Genomic DNA, 13494 nt, shown 5'->3' with positions numbered 1-13494 from the left:
GACTTTATATCCAGTAATCAGTCTCTCATTTATTAACTACACAAACTTGGCCAAATGAACCAGTCTTAGAGATCTCACTTTTCTTACCTATAAAATGTAGGCGTCTGTACTGTCAAGGTGCTATTGCAGGCTTTAATAAATTAAATTAAAAATCTAATGATCTAACACTGACTGACAACTAACACTGTTATATTAAGCTTCTTTATGTTAATCATACTTGGGGTCTCTTTCATCCTTCAGCCTAAAACTATAATATGCATAACTTCATGACTGCACAAAGTGGTATCCTAGCAACAAAAAAGTAAGTACTTTCTTTGTACTAAGTTAGTAACTGCAGTATGCCCACACATAGGTGGAAGGAAAAATGCTAGAGCTCTGATAGAAACAAAAATTCTTTCAAAAGATAACTAATAGAATTTACATATTCATTCAGTCAACACATACTTGTTAAACACCCACTAAATGCCAAAAATTATCATGATCACTGAGGACTCAAGGTTAGTGCCAGCATAAACCAAAACTCTGGTTTCAGTTGAAAACATACGCAAGAGAACCAAAGAGTCTGCAGCAGTCAGGGTTCTCCAGAAAAAAAACAGAATAGGAGAAACCTATTGATCGCTTGCTTGATTGATTATAAGGAATTGACTCACATGATTACAGAGGCTGGCAAGTCCCAAGACCTGCAGGGTGAGTCACCTGCAGCATCCTTTACAGGATGGAGTCTGAAGACCTGAGACCCAGGAGAGCTGAGGGTGACGTTCTGGTCTGAAGTCCAGCCGGCTTCAGGTCCAGGAAGGGCCTGAAGGTTTCGTTTGAGTCTGAGGCTGGAAGAAAGCCAGTGTCCCCAGTTTGAAGGAAGTCAGGCAGGAGGAATTCTCCAGATTAGCCATTTTCTTCTAGTCTTTTTGTTCAGCCTTCACCTGCTTGCCCAGGGCCTACCCATGTCTCAGAGGGCAATCTGCTTCACCAAGTCTCCTGATTTAATCTCATCCAAAAATTCCCTCATGGAAGCACCCAGGTTATGTTTCACCCAATGTCTGGTACCCCTGTGGCCCAGTCAAGCTGACACATAAAATTAAGCATCGCAGTGTCCAATTTTCAAGGCTGATTGAGTAACGCAAACGAGTGGTAACCATGGCAGTGGAGAAGGGAAGAAAGCAAAGATGTAAAAGACGTAGGGGAGATGAGGGAAATGGGGACACCGGGGTTTACAGCAAACATATTCTGCTGAGCCGGGTCATCTGATGCTTATTCACGGAGCTCGGGAAAGGGGTGTGTGTGTGGTGAAGACTATCGGTGCAAAGTCAGAGCAACTCTCCCCCAGCACGGATTCCCGCTGTGCCGCTGCCACTGGGCTGTATGTCTCTGCGTGTTCCCGGCCGTGTACGCGTATGTGTTCATACGTGGCTGGGGAGGGGGTTACACAAGGGGGGTCCCTAGGCAGGACGGGCGTGTGCACTCGTCCCTTGCTCGCTCCTGCTTCCTGCGGTCAGTGCTGCACTTTCAAGGCAGTGCACACGCGCAAGGTTGTGAGCAAAACGTTAACGACAACCTTGAGAAGTCGCACAGTTCAGACTTCTGCCTTCCGGGACGCACTTATGTCTTCTGGAAATGAGACGCTAGCTTTTCATTCGTCTATTCCTCCAGAAAGGAACATTTCGGAGGCTAATTCATTATCAGAAATACTCAATTCCTCTACAGTTCTGCCACACACAATATTAGCGCGTAGTAAAAAGCCCTTAGAGAACTTGGGGGCTCTGATAACGCGACTACTGTTGCGTCCTTACTGCTGCGGCTCTTCTCTGCTCTGCCATCCATAGACACCAGTTGTGTGATGGGGGACTCGCTAGCTGGCCTCTTGGGACCTCAGTTCCTTCCACTGTAAACTGAAAGTTTGGATTAGAGAATCATTATGAAGCCTTCTCATTTTAATTCTGTGCCTATGATTTCTACAGCTTTATTACTAGATTCTTCTCCCCGCTCCAGCCAGGCTATATTCCTGTCTTAAAAAGTACCATGCTGCCCTCATGTGGTCAGACCTGAAACCATGCACATTTGCAGAAACCAGGAAATAACGTTTTTTGTTTTAACTTATGTCAAGTGAAATCCTATACTTGAAGTTAAAATTTATAAATAGTAACAAAATCAATTTGGACCACCTATCCACTAAAAGTGTCAAGGTTTTACCTACTCACAGTGATGCAAAATTTTCCTGTAGGAATAATAACACAGATTCTAACATGAGTTAACATTCATTAGCTAAGTGCTAGGCAAAATAAAAATTTTACATATCTCATCTCACTTAGTTTTTCAAAGACAGGTTGTTTTGATATATTGTTTTTTAGATGTGGACACTAAAACACACTTGGGGAACATGCCAGGATGTCAATAAATAAATGGAAAGGCCAGTATAAATCTAATCTGTCTGACTCATAGCCCAAACTCTTTCACCACCGTGTTCTTGTTCAATCATTTTATATTTACAAAAGTGCATTTTCTAACATTCCATTATTTCAGGAGACAGAAGGAAATGGACAAAGAATTCTTGAAAATGTGGTGAAAGAATATATATGAAAACTATACAAATGCAATGCCTTATATGAAAATAAGAACTCAAAGAACATTCATTCTTTCCGAATTATCTATCCTATTGTTAATAGTACAATAGGGCTTTGTTTAGTAACTAATATTCACTACCAACCTGTTGGGATGTGAATCAATAAAGAGATTAAATATCTTACATCAACCAAAGTGTACTGATTTTCTCAACAGTTCAAACCCTATCCCTGGTAAGTGCAAAAAGATCTGTTAAGAATTTTGGAATGAAAGGGGATTTATTTCAGGTGTCTAGCTCTGTTGGATGACTACATAAGGCAGTAGTAACTTGTTTCAAGTGGCGAAAAAGAAAAAAGAACCATTTTTAGTTTAAAAATGAGACGGCGTGTCTCCTCAGAGAAGCAGTAGCAGTCAGAATACCTCGTTAACCTCTGGCTCTCCGGGGGCTGGCTGTGTAAATTTTAGGAGCTCTTCCTCTCATTAGGAAATGTCTCATCTGCAAATTAAAGAGATTAGACTCTAGGGTTTGATCCTAGTGATTTTAAAAAGTCCTGGGTTCAGATCATCTTCATCTTTGGTCCACTTTGTTTCATAATGCTATAGTCCATGGTAGGAAGATTTGTGCTTGCTTAGGCTTTATTTAACTTATTCAGTTATTTCTCAACCACCTGCCTGAGACTTGAGGTTAACAATCTTATTTTTGCCCATAACAACTCAATGACAGAACATGTGCCATCAGATCCTTTTAATGCCTCACACAGGCAAAGAAAGCCAGTGACTGAATTTCACATGACATTTTCTCTCCCCAAATTCCATGCATAAATAATGCTTCTGGCTGTGCCATTCACGTTACTCCTATTTTCTGTTTCAAACTACAAAAACCCCTTTTCTGTAAATATCTCTAAATGAAGAAACATAAACTTAAACAAAAATTGTCCAAATTTGCTGGGTCAGTAGGAATATCTAAGAAGAAATTATGGCTGTATTTATAAAACCTAAACAAGTTAGAGTCATTAGGAAATTACCTTATTTCCCTGATAATAGTGATAGCTAGCTCTTATACTATATGACCCTTAGTCCAGTGTCAAGATCAGTAAAGGTCTTTAAGATGCAGAAAAGACAAGGAAGGGCTACTGTCTTCAAATATGAAATGATTTTTGCATAAAGACTTAACAATAAAGAGAGTAAAGCCTCCAAATGTTTGTTCTAAATCTTGTCCCAAAGGGAAATTTTATAGTCAAACAATTATAGCTACTATTATGAATCAACTTCTATGGCTCAAGCACTCTTGATCCATTATTTCTAATCCTCATAACAACACCAGAGCTAAAAATTATCTCCAATTTATATATAATGCTAATTGAGGCCCAAGAAAGATAATTTCTTAAGGTCACACAGGCAATAAGCAAACAAGTGTAAGAACCCACGTCTATCCAAATTCAAGGCTTTGTTTTATGCACTATATATGTCACATGCACTGTGGCATTACCTGGGGTCTTAGCTCAAGAATGACCTTAAAGACTGTAGTGCACAAATATGGTATTAAAAATGGTGGCCATCAGGAACAAGGTAAGTAGTCTCCTTCTCAGCACTGCTTTTCAACATCATAACTGAAGTCCTAGCTAATGCAATAAGACAAGAAAAAGAAAAGGAAAGCTATGCAGATTGAGGGAAGACATAAACTGCCTTTGTTCACAGATGACAGATTCATCAATGCAGAAAATCTGAAAGAATCAATAAATCTCCTGGAACTAGTAAGTGATCATAGCAAGGTTGCAAGATATAAGGTTAATATAGTAAAGTCAATCTCTTTTCTATATAGCAGCAATGAACAAGTGGAACATGAAATTTAAAACATAATATCATTTACATTAGCACCCCCCAAAATGAAATACTTAGGAACAAATTCAATGAAATATGTACATAATTTGTATGAGGAAAACTACAAAACTCTGATGAAAGATATCAAAGAAGAACTAAATAAATGGGAAGAGATTCCATGTTCATGGATGGAAAGACTTAATATTGTCACGATGTCAGTTCTTCCCAATTTGATCTGCAAATTCAACAGAATCCCAATCAAAGTCCCAGCAAGTTATTTTGTGTATATTGCCAAAGTGATTCTAAAGTTTATATGGAGTAGCAAAAGACTCAGAAGAGCCACCTTGATTATTAAATGAGAAAAGTCAGAGGACCGACACTGCCCAACTTCAAGGCTTAATATAAAGTTACAGTAATCAAGACATTGTGGTATCAGTGAAAGAATAGACAGATAGCTTAATGGAACAAAATAGAAACCTCAGAAATAGACCCATATAAATATAGTCAACTGATCTCTGACGAATAAGCAAAGGCAATACAATGGAGCAAAGACCATCTCTGCAACCAATGGTGCTGGAACAGCTGGACAGCCACATAAAATAACGAATCTAGACACAGACCTTACACCTTTCACAAAATAGATAGAAACCTGAATGTGAAAAACAAACTATAAAAATCCTAAAATATAACATAGGAGAAAACCTAGATGACCTTGGGCACTGTGATGACTTTTTAAACACAATACCAATTCACAACCTATGAATGAAATAAATCATAAGCTGGACTTCATTAAAGTGTAAAGTTTTGTCTACAAAAGACAATGTCAAGAGAATGAGAAGACAAGACACAGACTGGAAGAAAATAGTTGAAAAAGACACATCTGATAAAGAATTGTTATTCAGAAAATACGAAGAACTCTTAAAACTCAACAATAAGAATATAAACAACCCAGATAGAAAATGGGCCAAAGATCTTAACAGACACCTCACCAGAGAAGATATATAGATAGCAAGTAACATATAAAAATGGCCGAAACACAAAACACTGACATCAGTAAATTCTGTCAAGGAAGTAGAGCAACAGGAACTCTTATACACTAATGGTGGGAATGCAAAATGGTACAGACACTTTGAAAGACAGTTTGACAATTTCTTATGAAACTAAATGTACTCTTACCATAGGATACAGCAATGGTCCTTTCTAGTATTTATTCAAATGAAATTGAAAACTTATGTTCACAAAAAACCTGCACATGGATGTTTATAGAAGCTTTAGAGACAATTGCCAAAACTTGGAAGCAAACAAGAAGTCCTTCAGTAGGTGAATAGATAAACTGTGGTATACCCAACTAATGGAATATTATTTAGCACTAAAAAGAAATGAGTTATTAGGCCATGAAAGGGTATGGAGGAAACGTAAATGCATATTACGAAGAGAAATTTAAGCCAATTTGAAAAGGCTACATACGGTATGGTTCCACCTATATGACATTCTGGAAAAGGCAAAACTATGGAGAACGTAAAATGATTGGTGATTGCCAGGGGTCAGCTGTCGGGAGGGATGAATAGGAGCACAGAGGATGTTTAGGGCAGTAAAACTACTCTGTATGATTCTATAATGGTGGATATATATCCATTATACGTTCGTCAAAACCCATAGAATATTCAATACCAAGAGTGAACCCCAGTGGAGAAAAGTGATGAGCTAATGTAGGCCGTCGATTGTGACAGATATACCATCTGGTGGGGATGTTGATGGTGGGAGAGGTCGTACTCATGTAGGGACACGAAGTATACGGAAATTCACTGCTCTTGTGGTTCAATCTTGCTCCAAACCTAAAATTGCTCTAAAGATAAAGTTTATTAATTTGTAAAAAAGAGTGATCAATAAAAATCATTTAAACCACATAATCCTTCAAAACAATGAAACTGAATCTCTCTGCAGCTAACTGCCCCTGTAGTTCAGCTGCAAGTAGCTTTCTTTTTTTATGCTTCCTGGGTTATAGATTTTTTTTGTGATTGTTGAGTGTAAGGCTAGATTATAGTCAGGATGAGTCACCCTCATTTATGCAAAATCCACCTGAAGACTGTTTTATATGTGTGTGTGTGTGTGTCCCTCCCTGTGAGTCTTGCTTTTTTCTTACATCTCCCCTTTGGGATAATGTGATTTTTGCCTAGACAATAGAAGTTAAAAGGCATGTAATCGTTTCAGGCTCCATCTAACTCCAAGAAATGGAGAGGTATTAAAACAGGATGTACATTAGTACTAATGACGTCCTGAGAATAAAGGATACTAGAATTATTTTCTTAGATCATGCAAAGGACACAGTTCCGCTATTTTAAATGATTACGTCAGAGAGAAAGGGAGTTTTAGGCTCCTGCAAAATATTATTGTCTTGTGAAATGTATTGTCTATACCTACAAGTCCCAGATATTTCTGAAATACTTAAGACCATGGAAGAATCTAAGTCTATGAGGAGAGAACCGCAACTATTTTGCTACGAGCAGTTAATAATGGTTCTAAGGTAAACCCATTAGCTGTCACCACAGCGCCTGTCACACAGCAGAGCTAGTGCTTTCCTCTGCTCTCACTCATTCAAATGTCAGCAGAATAGAAATGCATTGAGGTTTCTATGGAAACCACTCCTGGTTTCAGGCATTTCTTGGGGCATTTTGTTCCATTAATTGTTTGGAGAAAGGAGGTATACATCAGGGCTTTTCATTAATGACATTTTCCCTCTTGGTTAGAAGCTGGTGGGCGGAGTTACCACCTTGCCTTTTGTTTTACCGCATTCTTAGCAGCTCCTGTGGCAGCTTTCCCCTCCGGCTGAGAAAACAGAATGAGCTACGTCTAAAGCTTAACAAATCCTGACCATCAGCAGTGGCTGTTCAGACAGCATTTCTTCTCTTTGGCCTTAAAGGAAATCTGAAATTCTCATACCTAGAAATTTATGTAACTTATTTTCTTGCTCCGGATTTATGTAGTTCCTATGAAATGTAAACAATGCAAAAAGTCAAGACAACTTCAGTGCCTTTATGAACCCAATTAGCAACAACAATAACAAAAGGGAATGCTTGTGGGGAGGGGGGATTTTGTGGCATTAATGAAAATTGCAGTGTGAAATCCAAGACCAAAGAAAATAAAATATTTCAGCCCAGACACAAGCTAATTCATTGCCTGGAGGAATAAGATCCCTCCCATAATATAGAGAGAAAAATTAAAAAGAAAAAAAACAGGTCTTCAATGACTCAAGTGCATTACTGAGTGTCACGCTTTCCTGTAATCATACCAGAACACAGAAAGCTCATAGTGGACTAAAGAAGGTATTATTAATAAAGAAAAGCCAACACTAAATAAAAATAAGAAGAAGAAACAACCACAGAGGTTCCTTGGAGTAACCGAGGGCAGTCTGGACTCTGAAATCTGACAGCTCAATTTACATCTCATTGCAACCACTGACTACTTAGGATCTTAAATAATGTCCTTAGTCACCATACGAGTCAGTTCCCTCACTTGTGGAGTGAAGGTGAGAATTCCTACCTTGCGGAGGTGTTGTAAGGATCAGAGGTCATGGGTAAGGTTCCTTCTCATCAGTACAGTCATTACCTGAGATCCTGCAGTCATGAGGTTGTATAGGGATACAAAATTCCTCATATCATGAAAAACATCACTGAAGTACTAATCTCTTATAAAATTTATATCCATGCAAATATTATCCCTAGTTTAACATGAGCAGTTTCCTCGGCTTATGTTTCCGATTATTTGACTATCTTTAGCTGATTAAAGTTTACAATATCTCTTGCAATTATAGTGTTCCTTGATAATGAATTAATAACGCATCTCTTAAGAAGATGCAGAATTTCATAAAGCACATAAAGATGAGGAAGAAGCAGTGAAGAGGTCGCAGAGCAGAGACTAGAGCCAGCCTCCCCCGACTCAGACGGGCCCGTTATCAGACACACAACACTGAGCAAGTACCTCTGCTTTTCTGGGTCTCAGCTTCCCATGTGCACAACGGAAAAATTACCACCCCATCTCCTACAAGGATTTGTTATGAGGATTGAATAAAGGTTATATTTGCAAAGTACTTAGAACAATGCTTAGAAAATCTTAAGCATGGGTGTTCATTAAAGTAAAAATAAAAACAAAAAAAATAACTCCATAGAAAAGTCTTTTTATTTTTCTTTACTTTTTTACTTGGAGTTTAGCTGATTTACAATGTGGGGTTCATTTCTACTGTACAGAAAATGACTCAGTTATACACGTATATACATTCTTTTTAATATTTCTTTTTTATCAAGATAAATAATATATTTTTTCTTTTCCATGACGGTTTATTACAGGATATTGAGTATAGTTCCCTGTGCTCTACAGTAGGGACTTGTTATTTATCCATCCTATATACAATAGTTTGTATCTGTTAAGCCCAAATTCCCAATCCATCCCTCCTTCACCCCCTCCCCCTTGGCAACCACAAGTCTGTTTTCAATGTTTGTGAGCCTGTTTCTCTTTCATTGATAAATTCATTTGGTCATATTTTAGATTCCACATATAAGTGATATCGTATGGTATTTGTCTTTCTCTGTCCGACTTACCTCACTTAGTATGATAATCTCTAGGTCCATCCGTGTTGCTGCAAATGGCATTATTTCATTCCTTTTTATGGCTGGGTAATATTCCATTGTATATAGGTACCACATCGTCTTTATCCATTCCTCTGTCGATGGACATTTAGGTTGCTTCTGTGTCTTGGCTATTGTGAATAATGCTGCATAGCAAAGTCATTTTAAAATGAAGTAAAATGATTATAAACTGAAGAAAACCCAGAAGGTTTATGACAAGATAGAAACAATAACAAATAATGATCTGAATACCACAGAGGCTGAGAAGCATTTGTGAAAACAGTGGAAAAGCTGGAATGTTCTCACGCACACGCAAATGACCACGTGTGCTGCTAGTGTCGAGGTGAGGCCGTGGGATCTGGTTTCCCAGACGCAGCAATGGGTCCAGCTCCCGGTGTTCACAGCCTGTGTCGTCCCCGCCACCCACCCTAGACCAGGCTTGTTCTGTGTAACTCAGGGCAGAAGGATGCTGTACAACTTCAAGGTTAGGTCACGGGAGACCCTGCGGCCTCATCCCGGCCCCTCCCGGCCTGTCCTCCCCCCCCCGGAATGGCTCACTCTTGAGGAAGACAGCTTGCAGGCCCCATGGAGCCCTTGGGGGGGCCCAGGTGGTAGGGACCGGAGGCCTTCATCCTGAAGCCTGAGGACATCTGAGGACCCCTGCCAACAGCCATGTGAGCTTGAAATCGAATCCCCCAACCCAGTGAGACCTCCAGATGACCACAGCTGCTTTCCACAGCTTGCCTGTGTCAGCTGAAAAGAAGGCACAAACGAAACGTTGAGAACTATGTGTTACTTGGCAGACATTCTGAGGACTTAAGCCCAGGACGCAGCCTCTCAGGTGGCTCGGAGGGACTGTTTCAAAGAGGCAAGGGGGGAGCCAGGATATAGAGGAGTTTTTGCTACAAAGACCAGCTAGTCGGAACATCAAGAGATTACTGTTAAGTCAAGAAAACCAGACACCTCAAGTTAAGGAAGTTAGAGCTTTCCGGTGTGTGGGAAGATGCAAGCTCCGGGCTCACTGGAATTGTTCCTTTGATGCGCCCCTCAGCTCTCTGGGGCGAGTCTCCTTCCGGTGCATCACTGCAGGCTGCCTGCGGTAGCTGACGGCTGGATGGCGGGCTTCCCGTTTCCATCCTGAGTTCCCTCAGGGCTCACCATCCAGGCGGCTGAAACGTGCTGGCTCGAGGGCTGCAACAGCCTTTGTTTACTGATACGGCGGCAACAGCTTTCATTGACATCTGCGGCCCCAGGAGAGAGCCTGAGCCAGAATCACCCGGCTAGTTCGCTCCTGGACGCCTGCCCCACAGACACTGTGTGAGGTCATAAAGGTTAGTACTTTTAGCTACTAAGTTTGGGGGTTATTGTTATGTAGCAACAGACAACCAACACAGAAGCAATGGAAGCCCAGGGTGCTATTCTGCCAATGTAATGAGAAGAATTACACCTCCCACATAGATGAAATTGATGGTGTTTATTCTAAAAATTAGCAGGACCGTGCAACCTTCAATTTTCAAGATAAAAGCTTTTTCAAATCCCTTTCTGAAAACTACTTCATAAGTAATTTTGATTCCCCTTCAACCTGCAGAGAAGTACACAGTCTGAGGGCCGCTTCTGCTCTCCCCGCTTTCTCTCCTCTCAACCACGCGGGCGTCTTTGATGCTTCTGGACCGTGCCAGGCGCACTCCCACCTCAAGGCCTCGGCACTAACTATTCTTTCCATCTTAGTTTCTCTCCCCCAGACACTTGAGCATCTCACTTCACCTCCTTCAAGTCTGCTCAGATGTCTCTTCCCCAGAGAGTTTCCTCCCAAGCACTTTACTGAAAACTGCAGCCCCACCTCTCACTCCTGACCCTCTGTATCCTGTTTTATTGCCTTGTAACCCTTTTACTAATTTTTGTGTGTATCCTTCCTCCCTGGAGGCCAGCACCAGGAGGGTGGGGATTTTTGTCTCTTCAGTCACTTACTTACTGACAGATCCTCATTAACCAGAATGTCTGGCACGTAATAGGTGCTCAATACACAATTGTTGACGTGAGCTTAGGAAATAAATTTAGTTTAAATGGGTTTTTTACTGAACCAATTTTCCTGGGGTAAGGTGGCTGCCTGTATTTAAATGTTCTGACTCAGTAGGTTGTCAATAAACAGTAGCTATGATCTGAATGCAAACCTCTGCTAAAAAAAAAATATATATATATATACATTAGCTTGAGTGACTTACAGGAGAGGGCTGGTTGCAGAAGAACAGCCATTGTTGATATGAGCATTGATCTGTGAGCTCGCTGTTTAAATTAAACCTTTACCCCCTACATTCCGAGAGCAATCGTCTCATCATACATGCATAGAAAAAGCTTTCATGTCTTTATTCCTAATACCCAGCACAGGTGTACATTATCTTTATTATCTATTTTCCATCAGAGAATAGTATGACTCACTGTACCTAGGTAAAAACGAAAGACGTAAATCAGATGGTGGTTCTAAAAAGTCTAAGAGGGCTGACCTTGACATCAATTCCGAAGACTCCTGGAAGCCTTGTTTAGAAAAGATTATAGTAGAAAGGCCTAGTAAGCCGCCTGTGTGGGCGTGTGGCACAGGGAACCACACAGGACCCTGTGCTCAGAGAGACTCAGCGCTTGTTGCCATCCTGAAATTCTTATTTTTTTTTTTAATTAATTAATTTATTTATTTTTGGCTGTGTTGGGTCTTCGTTTCTGTGCGAGGGCTTTCTCTAGTTGTGGCAAGCGGGGGCCACTCTTCATCGCGGTGCGCGGGCCTCTCACTATCGTGGCCTCTCTTGTTGCGGAGCACAGGCTCCAGACGCGCTGGCTCAGTAGTTGTGGCTCACGGGCCCAGTTGCTCCGCGGTATGTGGGATCCTCCCAGACCAGGGCTCGAACCCGTGTCCGCTGCATTGGCAGGCGGATTCTCAACCACTGCGCCACCAGGGAAGCCCCTGTAATTCTTAATAACGTGTGAATAGGGGGCCTCCAGTCTCAGCTTACACGGGGAGCTGCAGATCACGTAGCTGCCCTGAGGCCAGAGAGGACAATATTACTCACTGTGCAAGGAAATGAGCAGAGATGAAATGACCAGAAAGGAGTATGAATTTTCTCTGAGGGAGACACCCCAGCCCTCTTTCTTCTCCCTGCCGAGCGAGGGGAGCGGAGAAACCGCGGCGGGGTTGGGGTGCTGCTTGCCATTCTGAGCGTGGCCCCTGCTACCAGCAGCAACTGCCCTGGGAGATGGTTCGAAAAGCATCATCAGGACCCACTCCAGACCTACTGCACAGAATGTGCACTCACTCTGCACTTTAAATTGGAGAAACAAATCTGTGTTCTTCTAAAAGACAGTGGACATTGGAAGTGGCCTGGTCTCCTTGTTACCCAACTCGGGTTCAGTTGCTCGCCACTCAAAAGCCAATAATTTGAGAGGCAAGTGTGAATAGAAAGGAAAGGTGCTTCCATCAGAAAGGGCGGCAATCTGGGGAGAAGGTGGCCTCGTGTCCTAACACCAACTCCCAAGATTCCGCTCAGCCAGGATGGTGTTTAAAGGGGAAAATGGGGGGAAGAATCTCAGTGAACCACGGAGGCAGGAGAGCGTGCAGGCTGGCTGACTCCTTCTTCAGATGTTATCTCCTCCGCCTCATCTGCCTGCAGGATTGTTAAGGGGCCTTGCGGGTAGAGAGATAGCCATTCTTTACTTGCTGAATTCTTCCTTCTTCCTTCCTCCTTCTTTTTATCTAGGAAAAGAATCAACAGGTTAGGCAAAGCATGGTGTGCACTCAGGAGCGCACAAGTCAGAAGTTAGGTTAAACTGCCTAGGGGTCTCATTCCTATAATTATTCTTTTAAGGTTAGAGGGGGACAGAAATGTGTAAATAGGAAAGGGGCAAAAGAGCTGCTTTCATCCTTAAAGTGGTCCCCCCCCCCTTCGCCAGAAAATCCTTAACCTGAGATGCTGCTGGAACGGGGTGTGAGCTGATGTGAACACTACTTCTGCTCCTTCTGTGGTCCATTCTCTAGGATGAGGTTAATATGACGTGAAATGACCTGACGAAAATTAGAAACAAGGAGAAGGAAGCGTGAAGAACTGGGTGACTAGGAACTAAGCTGCGCAGGTGGAAAGCAGTGTAACAATAACCAGAGGGGGTGAAAGCTACTCAAAATAAAACACAGAATAGCTAATACTGAGGGCTTGAAACGGGCCGGGCACGTGCCATAGCTAATATTGAGGGCTTGAAACGGGCCGGGCACGTGCCAAAGCTAATACTGAGAGCTAGAAACGGGCCAGGTGCGTGCAATAGCTAATACGGAGTGCTTAAAACGGGCCAGGCACGTACAATAAAGTGCCTTTGTGCGATGATATGCTTTATTTAAACTTGGCCCCAGGGCCGGATGTGAGGCTCCTGGGCGCAGGGCCTGCCCCGAGCTCAGCCCCGCCCGGCCGGCCTAGGTTCTCCCGGGGGCCGCCAGCCCTGGAGGACGGAGCCGTCGCTG

The sequence above is a fragment of the Balaenoptera ricei genome, chromosome 5 (genome assembly GCF_028023285.1).
Source record: "Balaenoptera ricei isolate mBalRic1 chromosome 5, mBalRic1.hap2, whole genome shotgun sequence".
NCBI lineage: Eukaryota > Metazoa > Chordata > Mammalia > Artiodactyla > Balaenopteridae > Balaenoptera > Balaenoptera ricei.
The sequence above is the reverse complement of the archived record's forward strand: the minus strand, read 5'-3'. Positions refer to the sequence as shown.